Source organism: Lolium rigidum, chromosome 7, assembly GCF_022539505.1.
Source record: "Lolium rigidum isolate FL_2022 chromosome 7, APGP_CSIRO_Lrig_0.1, whole genome shotgun sequence".
Classification (NCBI taxonomy): Eukaryota; Viridiplantae; Streptophyta; class Magnoliopsida; order Poales; family Poaceae; genus Lolium; species Lolium rigidum.
The window spans coordinates 223,571,003-223,596,964 of NC_061514.1; positions in this window are offsets into that span (position 1 = coordinate 223,571,003).

Genomic DNA, 25,962 nt, shown 5'->3' on the forward strand with positions numbered 1-25,962 from the left:
AGGAGGAGCTGGCTGTCACTCCATTCGCTGCCGGCCTGCGCGCGCCGCCGTGACCGTTCCTCGAACGCCTTGAGTCTTCCCAGCGCCTCCTCGAACGCCATCTTCTCCGGGTCGCAGAACTGCTCGATCCCGGCCACCGCAGGGTACAAGTGCTCGGGCACGGTGTCGAGGAGCTTCTTCACCATGGCGGCGTCGTCGAGCGTCGGTCCAAGACTCGCGTACCTTGCCGCCATGCCGCTGATCTTGCCGGCGTAGTCGTCGAGCAGCTCCCCCTCCGCCATGTACATCTCGTTGAACTCGCCACGGAGAGTGGAGAGCCGCGCCGCCTTGACGCGATCAGCGCCGACGAACCTCGTCTTGAGGCTGTCCCACACCTCCTTCGCCGTCTTCTTCGCGGACACCTGCATGAGGATGTCCTCCGACAGCGCACCGAAGAGTTGTGCCCTCGCCGCCTTGTTCTTGATCGCGTCCACCTCCGCGCCATCCGCAGGGGACACCGCCTCCCAAACGCCCGCAGCGTCGAGGTTCGCCTCCACCTTGATAGCCCAGACGGTGTAGTTCGTCGACGTGAGCATCGGCATTGGCAGCGACAACGAGCTTCCCCCAGCACCATACGGAACCAACGCCATGTGGCTCTGATACCAAATGATAGTTTTGGCCCAAGGAGGAAGAAGACTCACACACGCACTGGATACAATGAACACACAGAGAACTTTTCTGCACACGCACTTGTGCTCTTTTCTCTAGTTCTCACTTGACAAACAAACTGGTTACAGAGGCCTATAAGTAGTACATGCACAGACACTCAGTCGAGGACACGACTTCACTAGCCGAGAGATAGGAACTAGTAACCATGATGACCACACCACTCGGCCACTCTCCTCGCATATGGAGATCGTGCTCACTATCGCTGCACAACGGCTGATTACCAGGTCACAACTAATCCTATCCATCAGCTGACTCTATCGATCCATGCATGCGTCTCTCTCCTCCTACTAACTAGACATGCAACTAACATATTCAGACTTGGCACCGTACAGGCATGGCACCAAGCTAGCTAAACTCTGACACAACTAACAAGCTTTGCATGTACACCTGACAGTGCACACTGCCGCAGCTTTCTACTGAATGAAAACTCTGAAACGAAACTGAACTTAACATGAGCTAGACACCTACACAACAAGGTTAACTCCAACAAGGGGATGGCGGTGATGTGAGGGACACATGTTTTCACGGAGTGTTAATGCTTTGCTCCGGTACTCTATTAAAAGGAGTACCTTATTATCCAGTAGTTTCCCTTGAGGCCCGGCTGCCACCGGCTGGTAGGACAAAAGATGTTGTGCAAGTTTCTCATTGCGAGCACGTACGACTATTATTGGAAAACATGCCTACATGATTAATGATCTTGATATTCTGTCTTAATGCTATTTCAATCCTATCAATTGCCCGACTGTAATTTGTTCACCCAACACTTGTTATTGGAGAGTTACCACTAGTGTAGATAGCTGGGAACCCCGGTCCATCTTTCATCATCATATACTTGTTCTACATGTCAACTGTTTTCTGGTGCCATTGCTCTCATACTACTATTACTGCTGCTGTGTTACTGTTACTACTGCTCTCATATTACTGCTACTTTCACATCACCCCTGTTGCTAGTGCTTTTCCAGGTGCAGCTGAATTGACAACTCAGTTGTTAAGGCTTATAAGTATTCTTTACCTCCCCTTGTGTCGAATCAATAAATTTGGGTTTTACTTCCCTCGAAGACTGTTGCGATCCCCTATACTTGTGGGTCATCAAGACTATTTTCTGGCGCCGTTGCCGGGGAGGCATAGCTCTACTCATAAGTTCACCTGGGGAGTACACTCTACCTCTCTCGCTGTTTTTGTTTTACTTTATTTTGTTTTGCTTAGTTTACTTTTGTCTAGTTTATTTGTGCTTAGTTTATTTCTGTCTAGTATTAGTTTGCTTAGTTTACTTTTGTCTAGTTTATTTCAGTTTTGTTTTACTTTTCCTATATATCCAAAAATCCATAAAAATTTGAAAAACCAAAAAATTAAAAACTGCTTGTTATGGGAGAACCTACAACCTACTTGGAGCTTATAGAATGTTATAATTGTTATAGAGAATCAAGAACTGGTAAAATAATGAGTGCTATGATAGAAAAATTGAATACAATTGCTAAAATCTTGCTTGAACGCCATAATATAAACTGTTGCTCTCAATAGGATACTAAACATCTTAAATTTCAATGTGGCTTTAGTGAGGAATTTTTAATTAAGAACTATAATCGGAATTGCTATATTCATTATGGGTTCGAAGAGGTAGAACAATTTGTCTTATTTATGGGAGCCTCCGAGATAGAATCCTTCATGGTTGAGAATCATGAAACTTGTGTTGTTTGTAAGGGCCTTAAAGATTATGTCTCTACTATCCTTAATTCTTGCATAGAATGCTACAGTAGGAATCCTTATATCCTTGATTATAAAGAGAGACACATTAATGCACAAGAATGCACTCACAATTTGCAGGAACCGGTGGAAGAAGAAATTGATGAACCCGAAAGCTCATTGGATGAAAAAGAGGAGGAAATTGATGAACCTGAAAGCTCATTGGATGAAAAAGAAGAGGAGAGCGACGAACAAAAGGAGGAAGAATGGATTAGCTACCCATGCCAACCTTCTAATGAGAGTAACTCTTTATCTCTTACACTATTTGATTGTCCTCCATGCTTACCGAAAGAGGTTGAATGTTATGTTCCTGTGGATTCTCTTGAAATAGTACCTATGAGTAATACTTGTGAGAATGATTATGCTACTGTTATCTATGATAATCCATGCTACTTTGATAAATCTTATGATAATGCTTTGTTTGTGCATGATGTCGAAATGCATGGTACTAAAGAATTTTGTTTGGCAAATGTCTATGATAAAGCTCTAGATGATGGTCCTATGTTACTTGATAATATTAATTGTACTACTAATGAAAATGGGATTGGAGAGTTCTTGACTTATTCTATGAGTCCCATATCTATTGAGATTGATCAATTACCTTGTTATATTATTAATAAAAGTAAGTTTGAAAGCTTTAATTCCACTATTCTTGAACTTGATAAAAATTATGTGTTTGGAAATCATGAAAAGTATGCTGCATGTGATAGCTATATTGTTGAGTTTGTTCATGAAGCTACTGAAAATTATTATGAGAGAGGAAAATATGGTTGTAGAAATTTTCATGGTACTAATACACCTCTCTATATGCTGAAATTTTTGAAGTTATCCTTGTTTTATCCTCTTATGCTTGTCACTTTGTTCTTCATGAATTTATTTGTGTACAAGATTCCTTTGCATAGGAAGCATGTTAGACTTAAATGTGTTTTGGATTTGCCTCTTGATGCTCTCTTTTGCTTCAAATACTACTTTCTGCGAGTGCATCATTAAAGCTGCTTGAGCCCATCTTAATGGCTATAAAGAAACCAACTTCTTGGGAGATAACCCATGTGTTATTTTGCTACAGTACTTTGTTTTATATTTGTGTCTTGGAAGTTGTTTACTACTGTAGCAACCTCTCCTTATCTTAGTTTTGTGTTTTGTTGTGCCAAGTGAAGCCTCTAATCGAAGGTTGATACTAGATTTGGATTTCTGCGCAGAAACAGATTTCTATCTGTCACGAATCTGGGCTGTTTTCTCTGTAGGTAACTCAGAAAAATATGCCAATTTACGTGCGTGTTCCTCAGATATGTATTCAACTTTCATTAGTTTTGAGTTTTCTGATTTGAGCAACGGAAGTATTTTATTAAAATTCGTCTTTACTGGCTGTTCTGTTTTGGCAGATTCTGTCTCTGTTTTTTTGCATTGTCTCTTGTGGACTTTAAGCGAGGTTTTCTAGACGTAGAGGGCTGTAGCTAATGTTTTATCGAGTTCTTGCAATGTGCCACTACAGGACCAAGGTGGATTCAATTTTTTTGAGTACTAACCCCTCTAATGAAGTTTGTGAGAAGTTTGGTGTGAAGGAAGTTTTCAAGGGTCAAGAGAGGAGGATGATATATGATCAAGAAGAGTGAAAAGTCTAAGCTTGGGGATGCCCCCGTGATTCATCCCTGCATATTTCAAGGAGACTCAAGCGTCTAAGCTTGGGGATGCCCAAGGCATCCCCTTCTTCATCAACTTATCAGGTTTCTTCTATTGAAACTATATTTTTATTCGGTCACATCATATGTGCTTTACTTGGAGCGTCTGTGTGCTTTTATTTTTGTTTATGTTTGAATAAATTCAGATCCTAGCAATCCTTGTGTGGGAGAGATACACGCTCCGCTTTTTCATATGAACACTCGTGTTCTTCGTTTTACTTTTAATGTTCAATGATAAAAGTTGGAAGCTATTGCACTTATTTATATTTGGTTGGAAACGAGAAAATGCCTCATCATGTCTTGAATAATTTGACACTTGGCAATTGTTTTGAGCTCTCAAGTAGATCATGATTAAGTTTTTTTCATGTAGTCTAAGCCTATTAGTGGAGAACTACTTGTAGAGCTTGTTGAAATTGGTTTGCATAATTGGTCTCTCTTAAGGTCTAGATATTTTCTAGTAAAAGTGTTTGAGCAACAAGGAAGACAGTGTAGAGTATTATAATGCTTGCAATATGTTCTTATGTAAGTTTTGCTGTACCGGTTCATACTTGTGTTTGCTTCAAATAACCTTGCTAGCCTAAGCCTTGTACTGAGAGGAAATGCTTCTCGTGCATCCAAAATCCTTGAGCCAACCATTATGCCATTTGTGTCCACCATACCTACCTACTATGTGGTATTTCCTGCCATTCCAAAGTAAATTGCTTGAGTGCTACCTTTAAACAATTCAAAATTTATCACCTCTGATTTGTGTCAATGTTTAATAGCTCATGAGGAAGTATGTGGTGTTTATCTTTCAAACTTGTTGGGCAACTTTCACCAATGGACTAGTGGCTTCATCCGCTTATCCAATAATTTTGCAAAAAGAGTCGGCAATGGGATTCCCGATCCCAAATTAATTAACAAAAATAGACACTCCTCCATGGTATGTGATTGTTGGACGGCACCCGAAGGATTCGGTTAGCCATGGCTTGTGTAAGCAAAGGTTGGGAGGAGTGTCATCATAATAAAACTAAAATAAAAGGGCACTCCTTCATGGTATGAGATTGTTGGCGGGCACCCGAGGATTCGGTTAGCCATGGTTTGTGAAAGAAAGGTTGGAAGGAGTGCCACCCAAAAATAAAAATAATTCATGGGAGCCGCTCTTGAAGGTTTGTCTAGCAAGGGGGTTAGAGTGCCCACTACCATTCGTTGACAACAACAAACACCTCTCAAAACTTTACTTTTATGCTCTCTTTATGTTTTCAAAACCAAAGCTCTAGCACAAATATAGCAATCGATGCTTTCCTCTTTGAAGGGCCATTCTTTTACTTTATGTTGAGTCAGTTTACCTACTTCCTTCCATCTTAGAAGCAAACACTTGTGTCAAGCTGTGCATTGATTCTTACATACTTGCTTATTTGTATTCATCATATTACTTTATGTTGACAATTATCCATGAGATATGCATGTTGCAAGTTGAAAGCAACCGCTGAAACTTATATCTTCCTTTGTGTTGCTTCGATGCCTTTACTTTGAACTTATTGCTTTATGAGTTAACTCTTGTGCAAGACTTTTGATACTTGTCTTGAAAGTACTCTTCATGAAAAGTTTTGCTATATGTTATCTATTTGTTAGCAACTATAGATCATTGCCTTGAGTCACTTCATTCATTTCATATGCTTTGTAATAGTATGATCAAGGTTATGTAAGTAGCATGTCACTACAGAAATTATTCTTTTTATCGTTTACTGCTCGGGACGAGCGAGAACTAAGCTTGGGGATGCTTGATACGTCTCTAACGTATCCATAATTTCTGTTGTTCCATGCTTGTTTTATGACAATACTTACATGTTTTGCTTGCACTTTATGATGATTTCATGCATTTTCCGGAACTAACATATTAACAAGATGCCACGGTGCCGGTTCTGTTTTACTGCTGTTTTTGGTTCCGGAAAGGCTGTTCGGGCAATATTCTCGGAATTCGACGAAACGAAGACCAAACCTCCTATTTTTCCCGGAAGCGTCCAGAACACCTAAGAAGAGTCGGAGAGGGGCCGGAGGGCCACCACACCATAGGGCGGCGCGGCCTGGCACGGGCCCGCGCCGGCTGTGGTGTGGCGCCCCGAGTGCCCCCTGCGCCGCCTCTTCGCCTATAAAATCCCTTTCGACCTAAAAACACCGTAACTCTTGACGAAACTCCAGAAAGACTCCGGGGCGCCGCCGCCATCGCGAAACTCCAATTCGGGGACAGAAGTCTCGTCCCGGCACCTGCCGGGACGGGGAAGTGCCCCCGGAAGCCATCTCCATCAACGCCATCGCCTCCATCATGCTCAGTGAGTAGTTCCCCCATGGACTACGGGTTCTAGCTGTAGCTAGTTGGTATTCTCTCCCCCATGTACTTCAATACAATGATCTCATGAGCTGCCTTACATGATTGAGATTCATCTGATGTAATCGGTGTTGTGTTTGTCGGGATCCGATGGATTGTTACATTATGATTGTCTATCTACAAAGTTTATGAAGTTATTGTTGCTGCAATCTTGTTAGCTTAATGCTTGTCACTAGGGCCCGAGTGCCATGATCTTAGATTTGAGCTCTATACTTATTGCTTAGATTGTATCTACAAGTTGTATGCACATGTCATCTGTCCGGAACCAATGGCCCCGAAGTGACGAAATCGGGACAACCGGAGGGGATGGCGGTGATGTGAGGGACACATGTTTTCACGGAGTGTTAATGCTTTGCTCCGGTACTCTATTAAAAGGAGTACCTTAATATCCAGATAGTTTCCCTTGAGGCCCGGCTACCACCGAGCTGGTAGGACAAAAGATGTTGTGCAAGTTTCTCATTGCGAGCACGTACGACTATTATTGGAAAACATGCCTACATGATTAATGATCTTGATATTCTGTCTTAATGCTATTTCAATCCTATCAATTGCCCGACTGTAATTTGTTCACCCAACACTTGTTATTGGAGAGTTACCACTAGTGTAGATAGCTGGGAACCCCGGTCCATCTTTCATCATCATATACTTGTTCTACATGTCAAGCTTGTTTTACGGTGCCATTGCTCTCATACTACTATTACTGCTGCTGTGTATTCTGTTACTCTACTGCTCTCATATTACTCGCTACTTTCACATCACCCCTGTTGCTAGTGCTTTTCCAGTGCGACTGAATTGACAACTCGGTTGTTAAGGCTTATAAGTATTCTTTACCTCCCTTGTGTCGAATCAATAAATTTGGGTTTTACTTCCCTCGAAGACTGTTGCGATCCCCTATACTTGTGGGTCATCAATTTCCAGGGAGCTTTGCTGTTGACAAACAAGAATAGACCTCATATGGTCTATCTGTCTGATGGTTTAGCTAGCTGTAGGGTGCTTAGTGAATCTGTGTGGCTAGATAGGGACTAAATCCTTGTTGGATTTCTCTGGTTGTGTCACTGTGCTGACACAACCAGTGTTCCCTGGATGGCTTCCTTCTGGTTATTGTTCATTTTCTTGCACCAAATGGCTGGGTAGCCAGATGATGATACAAGCAGGGTTCTACCCTCTTTTGCTTCTGTGACTTATGCATATCTTTGGATTAGTATGAGCAAAACCTTGCTTGCTCATGATTTATTGGTATACCTCACTCCGGCTCCTAGTGATTTATGTGCTTGATGTAGAGGATGGCTTCGGTTGGTTTCGGTGCTTGCCCTGCTCCTCCTAGTGGCTTGTGCTTGCTCTACTTCATGGTTTGATGCTCAACGAGAAAGCAGTTCTTTGATAGAGTCTGTTTCGGATGGTGTTGCTTGGCTATGAGTTCTTCCTGTTCTAAGTGTTCTTGCTATCACGGTGGCTTACCCTGCTGCTTGTCGATGAATGAGCTAGGGTTTACTTGTGGAAAAGGTTTTATACCTTCCTGGCTTTGCTCTCCTGGTCGACAACAAGGCATGGCCACACTTGGTGACACACTGACCTGTGTGTGTGTGTTGTGCTGCATGCACACTGCCTTGTGAGCAGTCTAGCTGTGTGTGTGTGCTAGATGCTTGGCATCTGGCTTGGTACTTGGCTGTGAGAGGATCATCTCGGCAGAGTTGATCATATCCTCTCCAATTCCATTTTATTTCTAACCTGCCAAGTGGCTATATGCCACTTGGCATAACTTGTGCTTGTTGTGTTTGTGTGCAGGGAACTACAAGATAATCAAGATGAAGTACAAGATCATCTAGATCCAAAATTTCATGAAGATTAACTTATAGTTTAGGAAATTTTCATTAAGTTGTAATCTTTCTTTATTTTTCCTATTTTATTTTCCATTATTCAATTCATGTAATGTGTTGTAATCTTTTATATTTCAATTTCTGAATATTGTAAAGACAATGTATCTTGTGTTGTTATCAATAAAGCTCAAGGTTTTCTCTAATGAGCTTTACTTATTATTTGTATTATTCATAATGTGTATTATTTATGATTTACTTAATGAATTTCCTCATAACTGAATTATGGGTATTTATTTAATGTTTGAATTTGAAATTCAAATTCCACTTAGGTTTGAATTCAATCATGCAACTTAAAATTGAATTCAATCATGCAACTTAAATTATAATGCAATACTCTCCTCTCTTCTCAAAACCCTAATTTAGTTAGGTGAGAAGCAAGTTTGTCGCACTCTCGAAACCCTAACCCTGTAAGGTGTCGAGAGAGAAACTTGTCCCCCTTCGATGCAGTTTTGTTTTAAAAGCGCGAAATTTCCCCAGAATTTACGATGCAATGCACATCCCTTTCTAAAATCTACCCCTCGATCGCCTCTAAACCTGGGACATTACATTATGCTACTTCTCAAAGATATAATTTTAGCAGGAGGATAATATCTACCAATGGAAGCATCTTTACATTTAGTCCATGAATCAATACTATTTTTAGGCAAAGATAGCAACCAATCTTTAGCTCTACCTCTTAAGGAGAAAGGAAACAATTTCAGTTTTATAATGTCTCCATCTACATCCTTATACTTTTGCATTTCACAAAGTTCAACAAAATTATTAAGATGGGCAGCGAGCATCATCGGAACTAACACCGAGAAAATTGCTCTCTCATAACAAGATTTAGTAAAGCAGGTTTAATTTCATAAAATTCTGCTGTAGTAGCAGGTGGAGCAATAGGAGTGCATATAAAATCATTATTATTTGTGCTAGTGAAGTCACACAACTTAGTATTCTCAGGAGTACCCATTTTAGCAGTAATAAAAATAAGTAAAGAAAACTAAATAAAGTAAATGCAAGTAACTAATTTTTTTGTATTTTTGATATAGAGAAAGCAAACAAAACAGTAAATAAAGTTAAGTAAAGCAAGACAAAAACAAAGTAAAGAGATTGGATGTGAGAGACTCCCCTTGCAGCGTGTCTTGATCTCCCGACAACGGCGCCAGAAATTTAGCTTGATGACGCGTAAAGCACACGCCCGTTGGGAGCCCCAAGTGGAAGGTGTGATGCGTACAGCAGCAAGTTTCCCTCAGTAAGAAACCAAGGTTTATCGAACCAGTAGGAGATGAAGGCCACGTGAAGGTTGTTGGTGAAGGAGTGTAGTGCGGCGCAACACCAGGGATATCATACATGGCTGTTGGGAGTGGAGAGGTAGAAGGAGTCATTGAGATTGCATCCGATTCGTGCTTCTTGATCAGAGACAGGACACAAGACTTAGCCCCGTGACGTGCGAGCGCGCACACGCAGATGCCGTTAGCGCCTCATGCAGAGCAGGAGGAGAGGCGTGTCACCGAGTTCTAGGAAGCTCTGTTCTGTCATGCCCGCGACCGCGAGGTTGACTCTTGTCACATCTTGGAATTTTCTAAATTTCGGAATGTAAAATAAAATTTAATTTAATGCGTGATTGATTGAACTTGATTGAAAATTCACAAAGAATTAAAACTTTTTAAAGTTATTTACTAATTAATTTAAAAAGTAGTGTTTTCAAAAACTTTTGGTTTCAAAGTATTCAAAATCAAACATATCTTTGTGTTCAAGGTTTTCAAAATCCTTAATGCATTTTTATTTTAGAAAACAAAACGTTAGAAAACTCTATTTGCAAAATAATGCCAAAGTTGCCATTTAGGCCAAGTGCAAATAATTATTAATTCATTTTCATAAATGGTTTTTAAACAGGTTCCTTGTTATCCTAAAACACTATTTTGATTTTTACAAATTTTTAGAAACTTGTTCGGTGAGCATATGTTGAAACTATTCACACATAGTCATAATGGCATAGTAGTAATAAAATACTATAAAATAATAAATTGTAAAATTTAAGCCCTTTTATTGTTCTATGCTGATCAAAATAATTTTACAAACTCGTAGAATTTCATTTCACTCAAATCGGAATTATGAAACTCATTTTATAAAAGAAACAAGTAATAGAGAAAAGAAAAAGAAAAAGAAAAAAAAACAAAACGGGCCGGCCACCCGGCCGACCGGCCCAGCAGCGGCCAGGCCAAGCCCACCGGCCGACCGACCGAGGCAGCCACCACCATCGATGGAACCGGACAGAGAACGACCCTAATCCCGTATTGATAAAACTTATCTCCACTTAAACATAGATTTCTTGACCTACACAACTCCGAATTTAGATCCGTTTGTTTCTACGCGTTCCTAACTTCGAGCCCCACCTTTTCCACCGACCTATGGTCTATATAAACTCTCCAGCAGACTGCAGTTTCGTTTTCCCTTTCCTCTTCTCGAAATCCTACATCAACGAAATCTTAACTCGTTGATTTGACCACCAAAACTATCTCGAATCGCTTCGGGCTCTACACGAAAGTTGTAGATCTCGTCGAGATCTTTCAATCCCGACCAATCTCATCCCTTTTCATCCACCATACACGGATAATTTCGCATCGCAAGGTGTCAGGCCTGACAAAGGGAATCTTCAATTAGTTCGTCCTCGTTCCACGAAATCCAAATTCCTTTGGTGAGTATGTAGATCTGATCATCCTCTACAACTTTCATGTTGAAAGTTTTTCGATTTGACGTACGGATTTATCGCTCATCTACAGATCTATTCCGAGTCAATCGGAGCCAAATCGAGTTTCAAAACGATCTCGAATCGTCATGAACTCAACACGGAAGTTGTTCCTCTCGTCAAGATCTTTCAATTGCCGCAAGTTTCACCTTGTTTCGTTCACCGAGCAAGGAAAAAATCGTGTTGCAAGATTCAGATCTTATAAGGTATAACCCAGATCTTGTCAAACACATTAATCCGTGGTGAAAAGTAATTTGTGCGTTAGATAGATCTATTAATTCTATACAACTTTGATGTAGAAAGTTTTTCCATCTGAGCAAATTTTTCTGTCAACTTTATGACATCATCATGACATCAGCATAGTCAACTCAGTCTGGTCAAAGTCAAACTGCAGATCAATGCGATCGGTCAGCGATGCGATCAGTCAGCGGTACAGTCAGTAGTACAGTCAGCAGTCAACTGTACAGTCAACAGTCAACTATACAGTACAGTCAGCGTCTCAGTCAAACTCGGTCAAACTAATTTTAAATGTAAATTTTAAATATCAGATTATGTGTCTAACTTAGAAATTCATTATAAAATCATCCAGAGGTCCAAAATTTACAAACTTTATATCGTTGGAAAGCTTATAACATGTAGAATCCAAATATGCAAGAATACTGTATATGTTATGTATTAGTTTTCGAATCATAATTCAAATGATTTAATTAATCCTTTTTCACTATAAAAATCATATCTAATAATCTACTGGTCCAAATTTAACAAATTTGTACTTTCTGGAATCCTCAGATCATGTACTTCAACTTGGTATAGGAGTTGTACAACTTTGACACGTGCATAAACTTGCTTTAGTAAAATCTATACAAATCAGTAATTTGACGATAATTCAAATTCTATAAATTATTTTTGAATAATTCCAATTGGTCTAATCGTGTACTACTGTAACCTATCCAGGGAACTCAAGTTTATATTTTTTTACTAAACATAAATCTTGCGGTAGCTAATTAATAAGGCTGTGTATGTTAAGTAGATACTCAATTAATGTTTTCTAAACCAAATTAAATATCCAGGAAACTTTATTATTATTGCACTTATCAGAGAACACACCAATACCACTAGACACTCTATCTTGAATCAATATCGTGTCTATCCAAATTGTTTTTCATTCACTTCTTTAACTAATTTAAAACTATTCAACTTACAAATGAGTAATTTGAGTAATTCCATATATCATTTGTTTATACCCAAGCCTATGTGTAACTCATACTAACTTAGTAAGTGTTGTCACACTTTACTAAATAATATTTTGAGTTGCGTCATTTGAGACTCGTGTGATTTTATCACATGGATCATTCCATTTACCCATTCTTGAGTAGCAAACAACATTTGACCATAGGTTCATATAAATCATTTTCTTTCCAAGTATTTTACCCATCCATTCAATATCTCAAATTCATATCTTGCAAGCCATACCTCTGCCATACCTTTAATTTCCCAATTAACCATCAATTTAATGAAAACTAAAATACAATGAATAACAAATCTTTCCAATTTGTTGCCTTGCTTGATTTTCTTGTTGTTTGAATGTGTGTTTATGTTCTGTTACTTTTATGTTATAGTTGTACGGAGAGCTACGAGTTTTGATTGAGAGAAGAGCAGAATTCTCCAGTTACCAAAAAGGCAAGTGTCACACACCGTTCGTCCTACTATTTTTCTATGCACTTTGTAGTTATTTTCGGTAGCTATCCATGTGTAGGATTGTTTTAAAAATATATATTGCTATGCTATGAACACCTATTAGAACAACCACATGTTCAACACTTGATTCTTTTGTCGCCACCGTATTGTTGTTTGCTTAGCAATGCTATCTTAGATGCGTGGATTGGGTTATCATGATAAGTTTAGATGAATAAAAGTATATGTTTTGATATAATGAAAACAACCTGAATAATGAAACACACGGGCGGATTGGTAAGACGGGAGCGTCGGCACGGTGAACAATGGTGGGGATTGCCGCCCGGGGATCAAAGAGATTGGACGGGTTTCTTGTTTAGTAGCTTCCGTGTACGGCCGCATGTCATATGGGCTCCGGCTTGACTAAGTAAGTTGTAGGAACCCGACTCGACGTGACTAGCGAGATGTAGATGTGTAGGTTGGCATGGGTCCGTCCGGATGGCTTGGGGTCCTACTTCTGAAAACGGTCTCGACTCAGTCTTTTCCCGACCATTTGAGCAAATTGAGCATCATGGTAAAAGGGGCTGACTAGGTCATGTGGGTAAAGTGTACAATCCTCTCGAGAGTGTTAAACTAAGTACTTAGCCGTGTCCCCGGTTACGGACAACTGTGAGCAACTAGGCATGTTACTGTTTGGAAGATCTCATCATTCCAATTTCTTAATAAAACTTGATGGGACAAACAATGGGTTTAGGAGCATGCAAAGCTAGGTTGTCTTGTGTTTACATGGGCCTATGCTAGCATGTCCGTAGATGTTTAGGAGCATATGAAGCTAACCGTCTTGCGACGGCATGGGTTATGCTAATATGTTCCTAGACGATGATTTTTAAAGAATAAAATTATTTATAAAAGATAGGGAAACTATTGCTTTCGCAAATGAGCCCGAACTCCACCTGCCAAATAAGCACGTAGTTAGGCGCCATTTATATATCCACCAAAAGTGACATTTGCCAATACAATTCCAAATGTATTGACCTCGCGTGGCTGCAACGTTTTATGTTGCAGATATTCCGATGAACGAGTGAGGTTCGATGGTTAGGGTTACGAGTCTATACTCGACATGCTCGCCTGTGGCACATGAAGACGAAGGACTCCATGCTATTATGGTTCGTTGTGAACTCTGATATTGAGCTAGCCTTGTGCTATGCAATTTGTAAGTTATTATGTAATTTTGGATCATGCGATGTAATAAAGACCTTTGTTTCTTGGTATTACATCTTAAACTGTGTGTGCTAGTGATTGATCCAGGGACTAGCACTATTATGCACAGAGATTCAACCCGTACCGGGTCGGATCGTTATAGATGGTATCAGAGCATTGTGTTGACTGTAGGATCGTGACCCTAGGTTTGGATTAGAAATAGGAAGGCTCTAGAATGAAAACTGTGTCTAATCCTATTTTCAATCAGAAAGATGTTTGGATTTTGGAACCTCTTGTATTCTCATCTATTCCATTTTCAAAATTGTTTTCCTCCTTTCTTTAGATGACCCCTTATCAAAACTATCAAAAAGGACCGATGGAGACCGTGAACCTGAAGTTTGGAACTGATGCTTCATGTGATATTCTTCGACTCTGCAAGAAGTGTTGCATGGGAGACAAATGAAGGACTTGAAGGAAGACTTCGATGCAGACTGCACAGCACCCGAAGATACACCGAAGGAGTAGAATAGAAACCTGAAACATCCAAAACAGAAATAAACTAGACCACCATTAGTTCTCTTTTAGCGAACCAACGACAAAGTAACAAAATATTGATCATACCAAATTGAGGTATGACCATACTAGTTTGTTTGTGTTTGATGAAACATATTGCTTGATGCTTGTTAGACGTTGTTTGTAAGATGATCTTCTTTGATTTGTTTGGGTAGGAGTCTTCTGTAGGATCTTTCTATCTATTCACCTCTATACCCAACCCGTAGAATGCTTTCTCGGCAACCCGCCATGAACACAACACTAGGGAAATCAACCTTGATGTTCCCTAACAAGATGAAGAAGCATAAAGTGTGAGATACGCAAAACCCTAGTTAAGGATCGACAGAAATGTTTCAAAACAGTTCAATAATGGGGACTGAAACATTGATTCAATTCTCCATGGATTTTTTTTTATCAAACTAGTGAGGTTGACCAAGTGTTAGAATACGAGATTCAGTAAATCAAATACGGAGTAATGATCTGGGTGCAGGATGGATTGATCACCATTCCTACTACTCTTATTATTCGCTTTCGTAATGTTGACTTTGCGAATCTAGAGAGACATACCTATAAAAGAGATGTCGACGAATAAGCCTAAGCCCTAGGGTGGATAAACATTATACTCTTATAGTAGGCAAGTGCTGCCGAGCGTAGGACTACACTTAGTTTGAAGATCTAGCCAATAGATGAAGAGTGGTGGAAAGTTGTCGAAGACATTAAGAAGGAAAAGATGAAGGATGACATGAAGTTTACACATCATGGTCCTCGGATTGACCAAAGAGTAACCCTAGTGTAGAAATTAGATCAACCACCATCCCCTATGGATTAGAAGCCCAAGCATGAGGAAAAGCATACCCAAGTCACTTTGAAGAGATATGTTGTTCACTATATGTGAATAAACAACAACCTATTGGATATTAACTTAGAAGTCATAGATGTTTCCCAAAGATGATCTGGTGTCAAGTCATATCGTAGAATGTGCCAAGTCATATCCAAGATAAGCTTAGCCTAAACCCAAGACTTAAGACTACCTATAAAAGTTCCTTTTAAGGGTGGTAGCATCCATGCCCATCTAGAACCCAAAACTTTCTAACCTTCCTCAAATCTCGAGGACGAGATTTCTTTTAAGGGTGGTAGTCTGTCACATCTTGGAATTTTCTAAATTTCGGAATGTAAAATAAAATTTAATTTAATGCGTGATTGATTGAACTTGATTGAAAATTCACAAAGAATTAAAACTTTTTAAAGTTATTTACTAATTAATTTAAAAAGTAGTGTTTTCAAAAACTTTTGGTTTCAAAGTATTCAAAATCAAACATATCTTTGTGTTCAAGGTTTTCAAAATCCTTAATGCATTTTTATTTTAGAAAACAAAACGTTAGAAAACTCTATTTGCAAAATAATGCCAAAGTTGCCATTTAGGCCAAGTGCAAATAATTATTAATTCATTTTCATAAATGGTTTTTAAACAGGTTCCTTGTTATCCTAAAACACTATTTTGATTTTTACAAATTTTTAGAAACTTGTTCGGTGAGCATATGTTGAAACTATTCACACATAGTCATAATGGCATAGTAGTAATAAAATACTATAAAATAATAAATTGTAAAATTTAAGCCCTTTTATTGTTCTATGCTGATCAAAATAATTTTACAAACTCGTAGAATTTCATTTCACTCAAATCGGAATTATGAAACTCATTTTATAAAAGAAACAAGTAATAGAGAAAAGAAAAAGAAAAAGAAAAAAAAACAAAACGGGCCGGCCACCCGGCCGACCGGCCCAGCAGCGGCCAGGCCAAGCCCACCGGCCGACCGACCGAGGCAGCCACCACCATCGATGGAACCGGACAGAGAACGACCCTAATCCCGTATTGATAAAACTTATCTCCACTTAAACATAGATTTCTTGACCTACACAACTCCGAATTTAGATCCGTTTGTTTCTACGCGTTCCTAACTTCGAGCCCCACCTTTTCCACCGACCTATGGTCTATATAAACTCTCCAGCAGACTGCAGTTTCGTTTTCCCTTTCCTCTTCTCGAAATCCTACATCAACGAAATCTTAACTCGTTGATTTGACCACCAAAACTATCTCGAATCGCTTCGGGCTCTACACGAAAGTTGTAGATCTCGTCGAGATCTTTCAATCCCGACCAATCTCATCCCTTTTCATCCACCATACACGGATAATTTCGCATCGCAAGGTGTCAGGCCTGACAAAGGGAATCTTCAATTAGTTCGTCCTCGTTCCACGAAATCCAAATTCCTTTGGTGAGTATGTAGATCTGATCATCCTCTACAACTTTCATGTTGAAAGTTTTTCGATTTGACGTACGGATTTATCGCTCATCTACAGATCTATTCCGAGTCAATCGGAGCCAAATCGAGTTTCAAAACGATCTCGAATCGTCATGAACTCAACACGGAAGTTGTTCCTCTCGTCAAGATCTTTCAATTGCCGCAAGTTTCACCTTGTTTCGTTCACCGAGCAAGGAAAAAATCGTGTTGCAAGATTCAGATCTTATAAGGTATAACCCAGATCTTGTCAAACACATTAATCCGTGGTGAAAAGTAATTTGTGCGTTAGATAGATCTATTAATTCTATACAACTTTGATGTAGAAAGTTTTTCCATCTGAGCAAATTTTTCTGTCAACTTTATGACATCATCATGACATCAAGATAGTCAACTCGGCCTCAGTTAAAGTCAAACTGCAGTCAATGGTACGGTCAGCAGATACAGATCAGCAGTACAGATCAAGTAGTACAGTCAGCAGTCAACTGTACAGTCAACAGTCAACTATACAGTACAGTCAGCGTCTCAGTCAAACTCGGTCAAACTAATTTTAAATGTAAATTTTAAATATCAGATTATGTGTCTAACTTAGAAATTCATTATAAAATCATCCAGAGGTCCAAAATTTACAAACTTTATATCGTTGGAAAGCTTATAACATGTAGAATCCAAATATGCAAGAATACTGTATATGTTATGTATTAGTTTTCGAATCATAATTCAAATGATTTAATTAATCCTTTTTCACTATAAAAATCATATCTAATAATCTACTGGTCCAAATTTAACAAATTTGTACTTTCTGGAATCCTCAGATCATGTACTTCAACTTGGTATAGGAGTTGTACAACTTTGACACGTGCATAAACTTGCTTTAGTAAAATCTATACAAATCGGTAATTTGACGATAATTCAAATTCTATAAATTATTTTTGAATAATTCCAATTGGTCTAATCGTGTACTACTGTAACCTATCCAGGGAACTCAAGTTTATATTTTTTTACTAAACATAAATCTTGCGGTAGCTAATTAATAAGGCTGTGTATGTTAAGTAGATACTCAATTAATGTTTTCTAAACCAAATTAAATATCCAGGAAACTTTATTATTATTGCACTTATCAGAGAACACACCAATACCACTAGACACTCTATCTTGAATCAATATCGTGTCTATCCAAATTGTTTTTCATTCACTTCTTTAACTAATTTAAAACTATTCAACTTACAAATGAGTAATTTGAGTAATTCCATATATCATTTGTTTATACCCAAGCCTATGTGTAACTCATACTAACTTAGTAAGTGTTGTCACACTTTACTAAATAATATTTTGAGTTGCGTCATTTGAGACTCGTGTGATTTTATCACATGGATCATTCCATTTACCCATTCTTGAGTAGCAAACAACATTTGACCATAGGTTCATATAAATCATTTTCTTTCCAAGTATTTTACCCATCCATTCAATATCTCAAATTCATATCTTGCAAGCCATACCTCTGCCATACCTTTAATTTCCCAATTAACCATCAATTTAATGAAAACTAAAATACAATGAATAACAAATCTTTCCAATTTGTTGCCTTGCTTGATTTTCTTGTTGTTTGAATGTGTGTTTATGTTCTGTTACTTTTATGTTATAGTTGTACTGAGAGCTACGAGTTTTGATTGAGAGAAGAGCAGAATTCTCCGAGCTACCAAAAAGGCAAGTGTCACACACCGTTCTGTCCTACTATTTTTCTATGCACTTTGTAGTTATTTTCGTAGCTATCCATGTGTAGGATTGTTTTAAAAATATATATTGCTATGCTATGAACACCTATTAGAACAACCACATGTTCAACACTTGATTCTTTTGTCGCCACCGTATTGTTGTTTGCTTAGCAATGCTATCTTAGATGCGTGGATTGGGTTATCATGATAAGTTTAGATGAATAAAAGTATATGTTTTGATATAATGAAAACAACCTGAATAATGAAACACCTGGGCGGATTGGTAAGACGGGAGCGTCGGCACGGTGAACAATGGTGGGGATTGCCGCCCAGGGATCAAAGAGATTGGACAGGTTTCTTGTTTAGTAGCTTCCGTGTACGACCGCATGTCATATGGGCTCGGCTTGACTAAGTAAGTTGTAGGAACCCGACCCGACGTGACTAGCGGATGTAGATGTGTAGGTTGGCATGGGTCCGTCCGGATGGCTTGGGGTCCTACTTCGAAAACGGTCTCGACTCGGTCTTTTCCCGACCATTTGAGCAAATTGAGCATCATGGTAAAAGGGGCTGACTAGGTCATGTGGGTAAAGTGTACAATCCTCTCGAGAGTGTTAAACTAAGTACTTAGCCGTGTCCCCGGTTACTGGACAACTGTGAGCAACTAGGCATGTTACTGTTTGGAAGATCTCATCATTCCAATTTCTTAATAAAACTTGATGGGACAAACAATGGGTTTAGGAGCATGCAAAGCTAGGTTGTCTTGTGTTTACATGGGCCTATGCTAGCATGTCCGTAGATGTTTAGGAGCATATGAAGCTAACTGTCTTGCGACGGCATGGGTTATGCTAATATGTTCCTAGACGATGATTTTTAAAGAATAAAATTATTTATAAAAGATAGGGAAACTATTGCTTTCGCAAATGAGCTCGAACTCCACCTGCCAAATAAGCACGTAGTTAGGCGCCATTTATATATCCACCAAAAGTGACATTTGCCAATACAATTCCAAATGTATTGACCTCGCGTGGCTGCAACGTTTTATGTTGCGGATATTCCGATGAACGAGTGAGGTTCGATGGTTAGGGTTACGAGTCTATACTCGACATGCTGCTTTCGTGGCACATGAAGACGAAGGACTCCATGCTATTATGGTTCGTTGTGAACTCTGATATTGAGCTAGCCTTGTGCTATGCAATTTGTAAGTTATTATGTAATTTTGGATCATGCGATGTAATAAAGACCTTTGTTTCTTGGTATTACATCTTAAACTGTGTGTGCTAGCGATTGATCCAGGGACTAGCACTATTATGCACAGAGATTCAACCCGTACCGGGTCGGATCGTTATAACTCTGTCAAGCCTCAACGCGTTGTAGCCGACTTGTGCTCGTCATGTTCTGATGGTGGTCTACGCTCAGCATTCTGCCATTCGATTTCGTGTGTGGCTCTTACTGCTATGGGTTTACTGAACTGTGTAAATCGGTACCACCGGACTCCACAAATACCCATCCCAGTGAAAATCCGAGTGAATCGCATGTCTAGGGAAAGAATGACAACGTTCGAATAAACTATCGTTCTCCGGGCTCATCCGAGTTCATTTGTTAAATACACCTAACATTGAATGGCAGAACTTGATGGATGCGGTACTGGTCCCGTTACTTTGAGTTTCATCGTACAAATCATTGTGGTGGCTATCGGTTTGCATACCCGTTCAATAAAAATGCTGCACTAGCGTCTACAATCGGTGGCTTTGATCATGCAGCTCCGAATTTGCTATTTGTTTTTAATTTCTTTTTCTAAAGAGGACTATCTGTTTTTACTAAGGTGGCTACCTCGCTGCTTGCTTTCGATTACGGGACAAATACAATATTGCTTGCTCCGCAATTGTCATCCATGTTTATGCTCGCTCACCGATCAGCACTTCGTGCAAGCGAGTTGCAAGTGAGCAATCTGCACATATGGTTTTGTAGGTGATCATGATGTTCAGCCCCTGTGATTTCAGGAAATTATATGAGCGATCAAACATTGCGCCTTAGCCCTCTACTTGCCGGATCCGATCCGGCAATGATGTTGCTAATCTGAATATCAAGTACGTATCGCAAGTATATCCCAATAGTATAGTCAGGTTTTTGAACTGCCTGATCTATACTAATTGATCACAGTCACTTGGTGCCTCCATCAATATATAGTAATGTAGTATAGTACATTCACGTACCCCATGACCCAGATTCTCGGACCCTGATACACATTGAGATGGCGACCCAGGACATGGAGCACATCCTACCGATGATGACGGGTGAGCGTCCCGTACAGATGACTGCAAACTAGACGGTGGCTCCAAGCGCCGGTGAGGAGTTGACTCTAGCGTAATAACAACTTCATAGTCAGTCGCTCCGGTGAGGTAGCAAGCTCGGCAAGCGGTGCATCAATCCTCGCCGGTAGGAGGCAGAAACAGATAGGTTGGGTACTTCCCCATTTTAAAATCGCCTCAAACAATTTTAGTTAAATTTCATTCTCATTGTAGTCAAATTTTGTTGTTATTCCTTCTTGATACTGGTTCTTATAGTAACATCTCACTATGTCAAGAACAATTTGCTCTATCAAAAAATATTTAACAAAAAGCAACCGGTTGTAGAAAAGAAGATTGTTTGTTTTAAAAACTCTACGTTTTAGCCCATCATAAATTCTGGATGAGGGGTGCAATGGGGATAATGAGAGAGTGTACAACACAACTATATAACCTGGCCAAAGGGTGGTGGGACCTAGCAGGATGACGATGTTTGTGTCCTAGGCAACAACCGACAAACAAACAAGCCAGGGTAGACTTCTGATTTGCTCCGTAGCGAAGCACGGGCTTTGTCCTAGTCGAGCATAAATACTCCCTCTTGGATTCACAAGCATCAACTTGGCCAGAGCCTCTACTAGCAACGGAGAGCATGCAAGATCATAAACAACACATATATGATAGATCAATAATCAATTTGACATAGTATTCCACATTCATCGGATCCCAACAAACACAACATGTAGCATTACAAATAGATGATCTTGATCATGATAGGCAGCTCACAAGATCTAAACATGATAGCACAAGAGGAGAAGACAACCATCTAGCTACTGCTATGGACCCATAGTCCAAGGATGAACTACTCACACATCAGTCCGGAGGCGATCATGGTGATGTAGAGTCCTCCGGGCGATGATTCCCCTCTCCGGCAGGGTGCCGGAGGTGATCTCCCGAATCCCCCGAGATGGGATTGGCGGCGGTGGCGTCTCTGGAACTTTTTTCGTATTGTGGCTCTCGGTAATAGGGTTTTCGCGACGGAGAGTTTAAGTAGGCGGAAGGGCAGAGTCGGCCTATGGTTGGGGCGCCTCGTGGCCCCACTTCGTATCCTCTTCGGTCTTCTGGAAGCTCCGTGGAAAAATAAGACCCTGGGCGTTTGTTTCGTCCAATTCCGAGAATATTTCCTGTGTAGGATTTCTGAAACCAAAAACAGCACAAAACAGGAACTGGCGCTTCAGCATCTTGTTAATAGGTTAGTGCCGGAAAATGCATAATAATGTTGTAATGTGTGTATAAAACATGTGAGTATTGTCATAAAACTAGCATGGAACATAATAAATTATAGATACGTTTGAGACGTATCAGTTCACCATGATAAACCCACCTAACATATGTGCGGTCCATCCCAAAAATGTGTAAATGATCTTCCACTACATGGTGAGGCCTCTTCTCACCATTCATACATGTGCAGCGCGGGCAATACACGTCCAGGTTGTGACCTTCATGAGCTCTAATAAACCCCATAAAGGGTTGAACACCATTTATATATGAAGGGGAACGTAAGTGTCCATGCAATATCCAAGTTCTGTCCATCTGTTTAATTATGAGATACAGTGGTTGGTGATTAATTTAAGGCGAAGTAGGAAATGTATATCCCTCAAGTACAAAACTATACTACATGATTATGCATTTCAGCAATCATGTCGAGTACAAAACAAAAAATGCCCATCGACATTTCAGCAAACAGATCGTGTACAAAACTCTGCCATGGCATTTCAGCAAATTAACGGATCGAGTGCAGAAGTGACTCTATATGCCCACGCAAATGAATAAATTGATCGGGGACAAATCGAGCGGAAAACTATAAAGTGCCAATTAGTTCGAGCATACTGACGATTTTTTTAGCAGTATCAAGAAAATATAAATCGTTAGGCCGTCTTGCCCGATGCATGATTGAGCTAGAGATAGCAGCCCTATCGTGGATCAACTCGACCGCCGGTGCGTCTCGAGAAGAACGACGGGGAGGGGAAGCTTCTTCTTCGCACTGACGGGACGGGGAGGGGAAGCTCTTCGCACGGACGGGGATAAGTTGTGTAGGGGTGGGTGGGGGGTCATGCGGCCGGGCCGCCGGGGTGATAATTAAGGTCGGTAGGCGGTGTTTAATGGAGTTGCGTGTGTAATTTGCCGTGCACAAGGTTGAGGAATAGGCGGTTCCCTTTGCCACGCGCACAATTCAAACTATCCTGCCCATATAGTTTAAATTCGCCCTATTTTCATTAAATCGACATAACGTCATGTGAGTGGGGGGAAATTAGCAAAGTTGCTTGAAAAATAGTAAAACTCTGGAATTATCCTTTAAATATGCTCTAGTTCGTGTGAAAATCGGGGTGTGGAGGCATGTTGAGCTGTTTTATTTGTATTTCTGATACGTCTCAAACGTATCTATAATTTCTTATGTTCCATGCTACTTTTATGATGATACTCACATGTTTTATACACATTATATGTCATTATTATGCATTTTCCGGCACTAACCTCTTGACGAGATGCCGAAGAGCCGATTCTTTGTTTTCTGCTGTTTTTGGTTTCAGAAATCCTAGTAAGGAAATATTCTCAGAATTGGACAAAATCAACGCCCAGGGTCTTATTTTTTCACGAAGCTTCCAGAAGACCGAGGGAGATACGAAGTGGGGCGAAGAGGCGACGCCACACCAGGGCGGCGCGGCCCAGGTCTTGGCCGCGCGGCCCTGTTGTGTGGGCCCCTCGTGACGCCCCCGACTCTACCCTTCCGCCTACTTAAAGCCTTCGTCGCGAATACCCCAGTACCGAGAGCCACGATACGGAAAACCTTCCAGAGACGCCGCCGCCGCCAATCCCATCTCGGGGGATTCAGGAGATCGCCTCCGGCACCCTTCCGGAGAGGGGAATCATCTCCCGGAGGGCTCTTCATCGCCATGACCACCTCCGGATCGATGTGTGAGTAGTTCACCCCTGGACTATGGGTCCATAGCAGTAGCTAGATGGTTGTCTTCTCCTCATTGTGCTATCATGTTAGATCTTGTGAGCTGCCTATCATGATCAAGATCATCTATTTGTAATGCTACATGTTGTGTTTGTTGGGATCCGATGAATATTGAATACTATGTCAAGTTGATTATCAATCTATCATATATGTTGTTTATGTTCTTGCATGCTCTCCGTTGCTAGTAGAGGCTCGGCCAAGTTGATACTTGTGACTCCAAGAGGGAGTATTTATGCTCGATAGTAGGTTCATGCCTCCATTGAATGCGGGACCAGTGACAGAAAGTTCTAAGGTTGTGGATGTGTTGTTGCCACTAGGGATAAAACATCGATGCTTTGTCTAAGGATATTTGTGTTGATTACATTACGCACCATACTTAATGCAATTGTCTATTGTTTGCAACTTAATACTGGAAGGGGTTCGGATGATAACTCTGAAGGTGGACTTTTTAGGCATAGATGCATGCTTGGATAGCGGTCTATGTACTTTGTCGTAATGCCCTGATTAAATCTCATAGTACTCATCATGATATATGTATGTGCATTGTTATGCCTTCTTTATTTGTCAATTGCCCAACTGTAATTTTTTCACCCAACATGCGTTTATCTTATGGGAGAGACACCACTAGTGAGCTGTGGACCCCGGTCCATTCTTTACATCCGAAATACAATCTACTGCAATACTTGTTCTTTACTGTTCTTCGCAAACAAACATCATCATCCACACTATACATCTAATCCTTTGTTTACAGCAAGCCGGTGAGATTGACAACCTCGCTGTTACGTTGGGGCAAAGTACTTTGATTGTGTTGTGCAGGTTCCACGTTGGCGCCGGAATCCACGGTGTTGCGCCGCACTACACTCCGCCACCAACAACCTTCACGTGTTCCTTGACTCCCTACTGGTTCGATAACCTTGGTTTCTTGCGAGGGAAAACTTGCTCGTCGTATGCATCACACCTTCCTCTTGGGGTTCCCAACGGACGTGTGTCTTGCACGCTATCAAGCTCTTTTTTTGGCGCCGTTGCCGGGGAGATCAAGACACGCTGCAAGGGGAGTCTCCCACATCCAATCTCTTTACTTTGTTTTTATCTTGCTTTACTTTACTTTATTTACTACTTTGTTTGCTCTTATATCGAAAACACAAAAAAATTAGTTGCTAGTTTTACCTTATTTACTGTCTTGTTCTCCATATTAAAAACACAAAAAAAATTAGTTACTTGCATTTACTTTATTTAGTTTGCTTTATTTACTACTGCTAAAATGGGTACTCCTGAAAATACTAAGTTGTGTGACTTCACTAGCACAAATAATAATGATTTCTTATGCACACCTATTGCTCCACCTGCTACTACAGCGAGAATTCTTTGAACTTAAACCTCGCTTTACTAAATCTTGTTATGAGAGAGCAATTTTTCTGGTGTTAGTTCCGATGATATCTGCTGCCCATCTTAATAATTTTGTTGAACTATGTGAAATGCAAAAGTATAAGGACGTAGATGGTGACATTATAAAATTAAAATTGTTTCCTTTCTCCTTAAGAGGAAGAGCTAAAGATTGGTTGCTATCTCTGCCTAGAAATAGTATTGATTCATGGACTAAATGTAAGGATGCTTTTATTGGTAGATATTATCCTCCCGCTAAAATTATATCTTTGAGAAGTAGCATAATGAATTTTAAGCAATTAGATAATGAACATGTTGCTCAAGCATGGGAGAGAATGAAATCTTTGGTGAAGAATTGCCCTACCCATGGACTAACTACTTGGATGATCATCCAAACCTTCTATGCAGGATTGAATTTTTCTTCGCGGAACCTATTGGATTCAGCTACTGGAGGTACCTTTATGTCCATTACTTTGGGGGCGGCAACAAAGCTTCTTGATAATATGATGATAAATTACTCTGAATGGCACACGGAAAGAGCTCCGCAAGGTAAGAAGGTAAATTCCGTTGAAGAAACCTCCTCCTTGAGTGATAAGATTGATGCTATTATGTCTATGCTCGTGAATGGTAGATCTAATGTTGATCCTAATAATGTTCCTTTAGCTTCATTGGTTGCCAAAGAAGAACATGTTGATGTGAACTTCATTAAAAGTAATAATTTCAACAACAA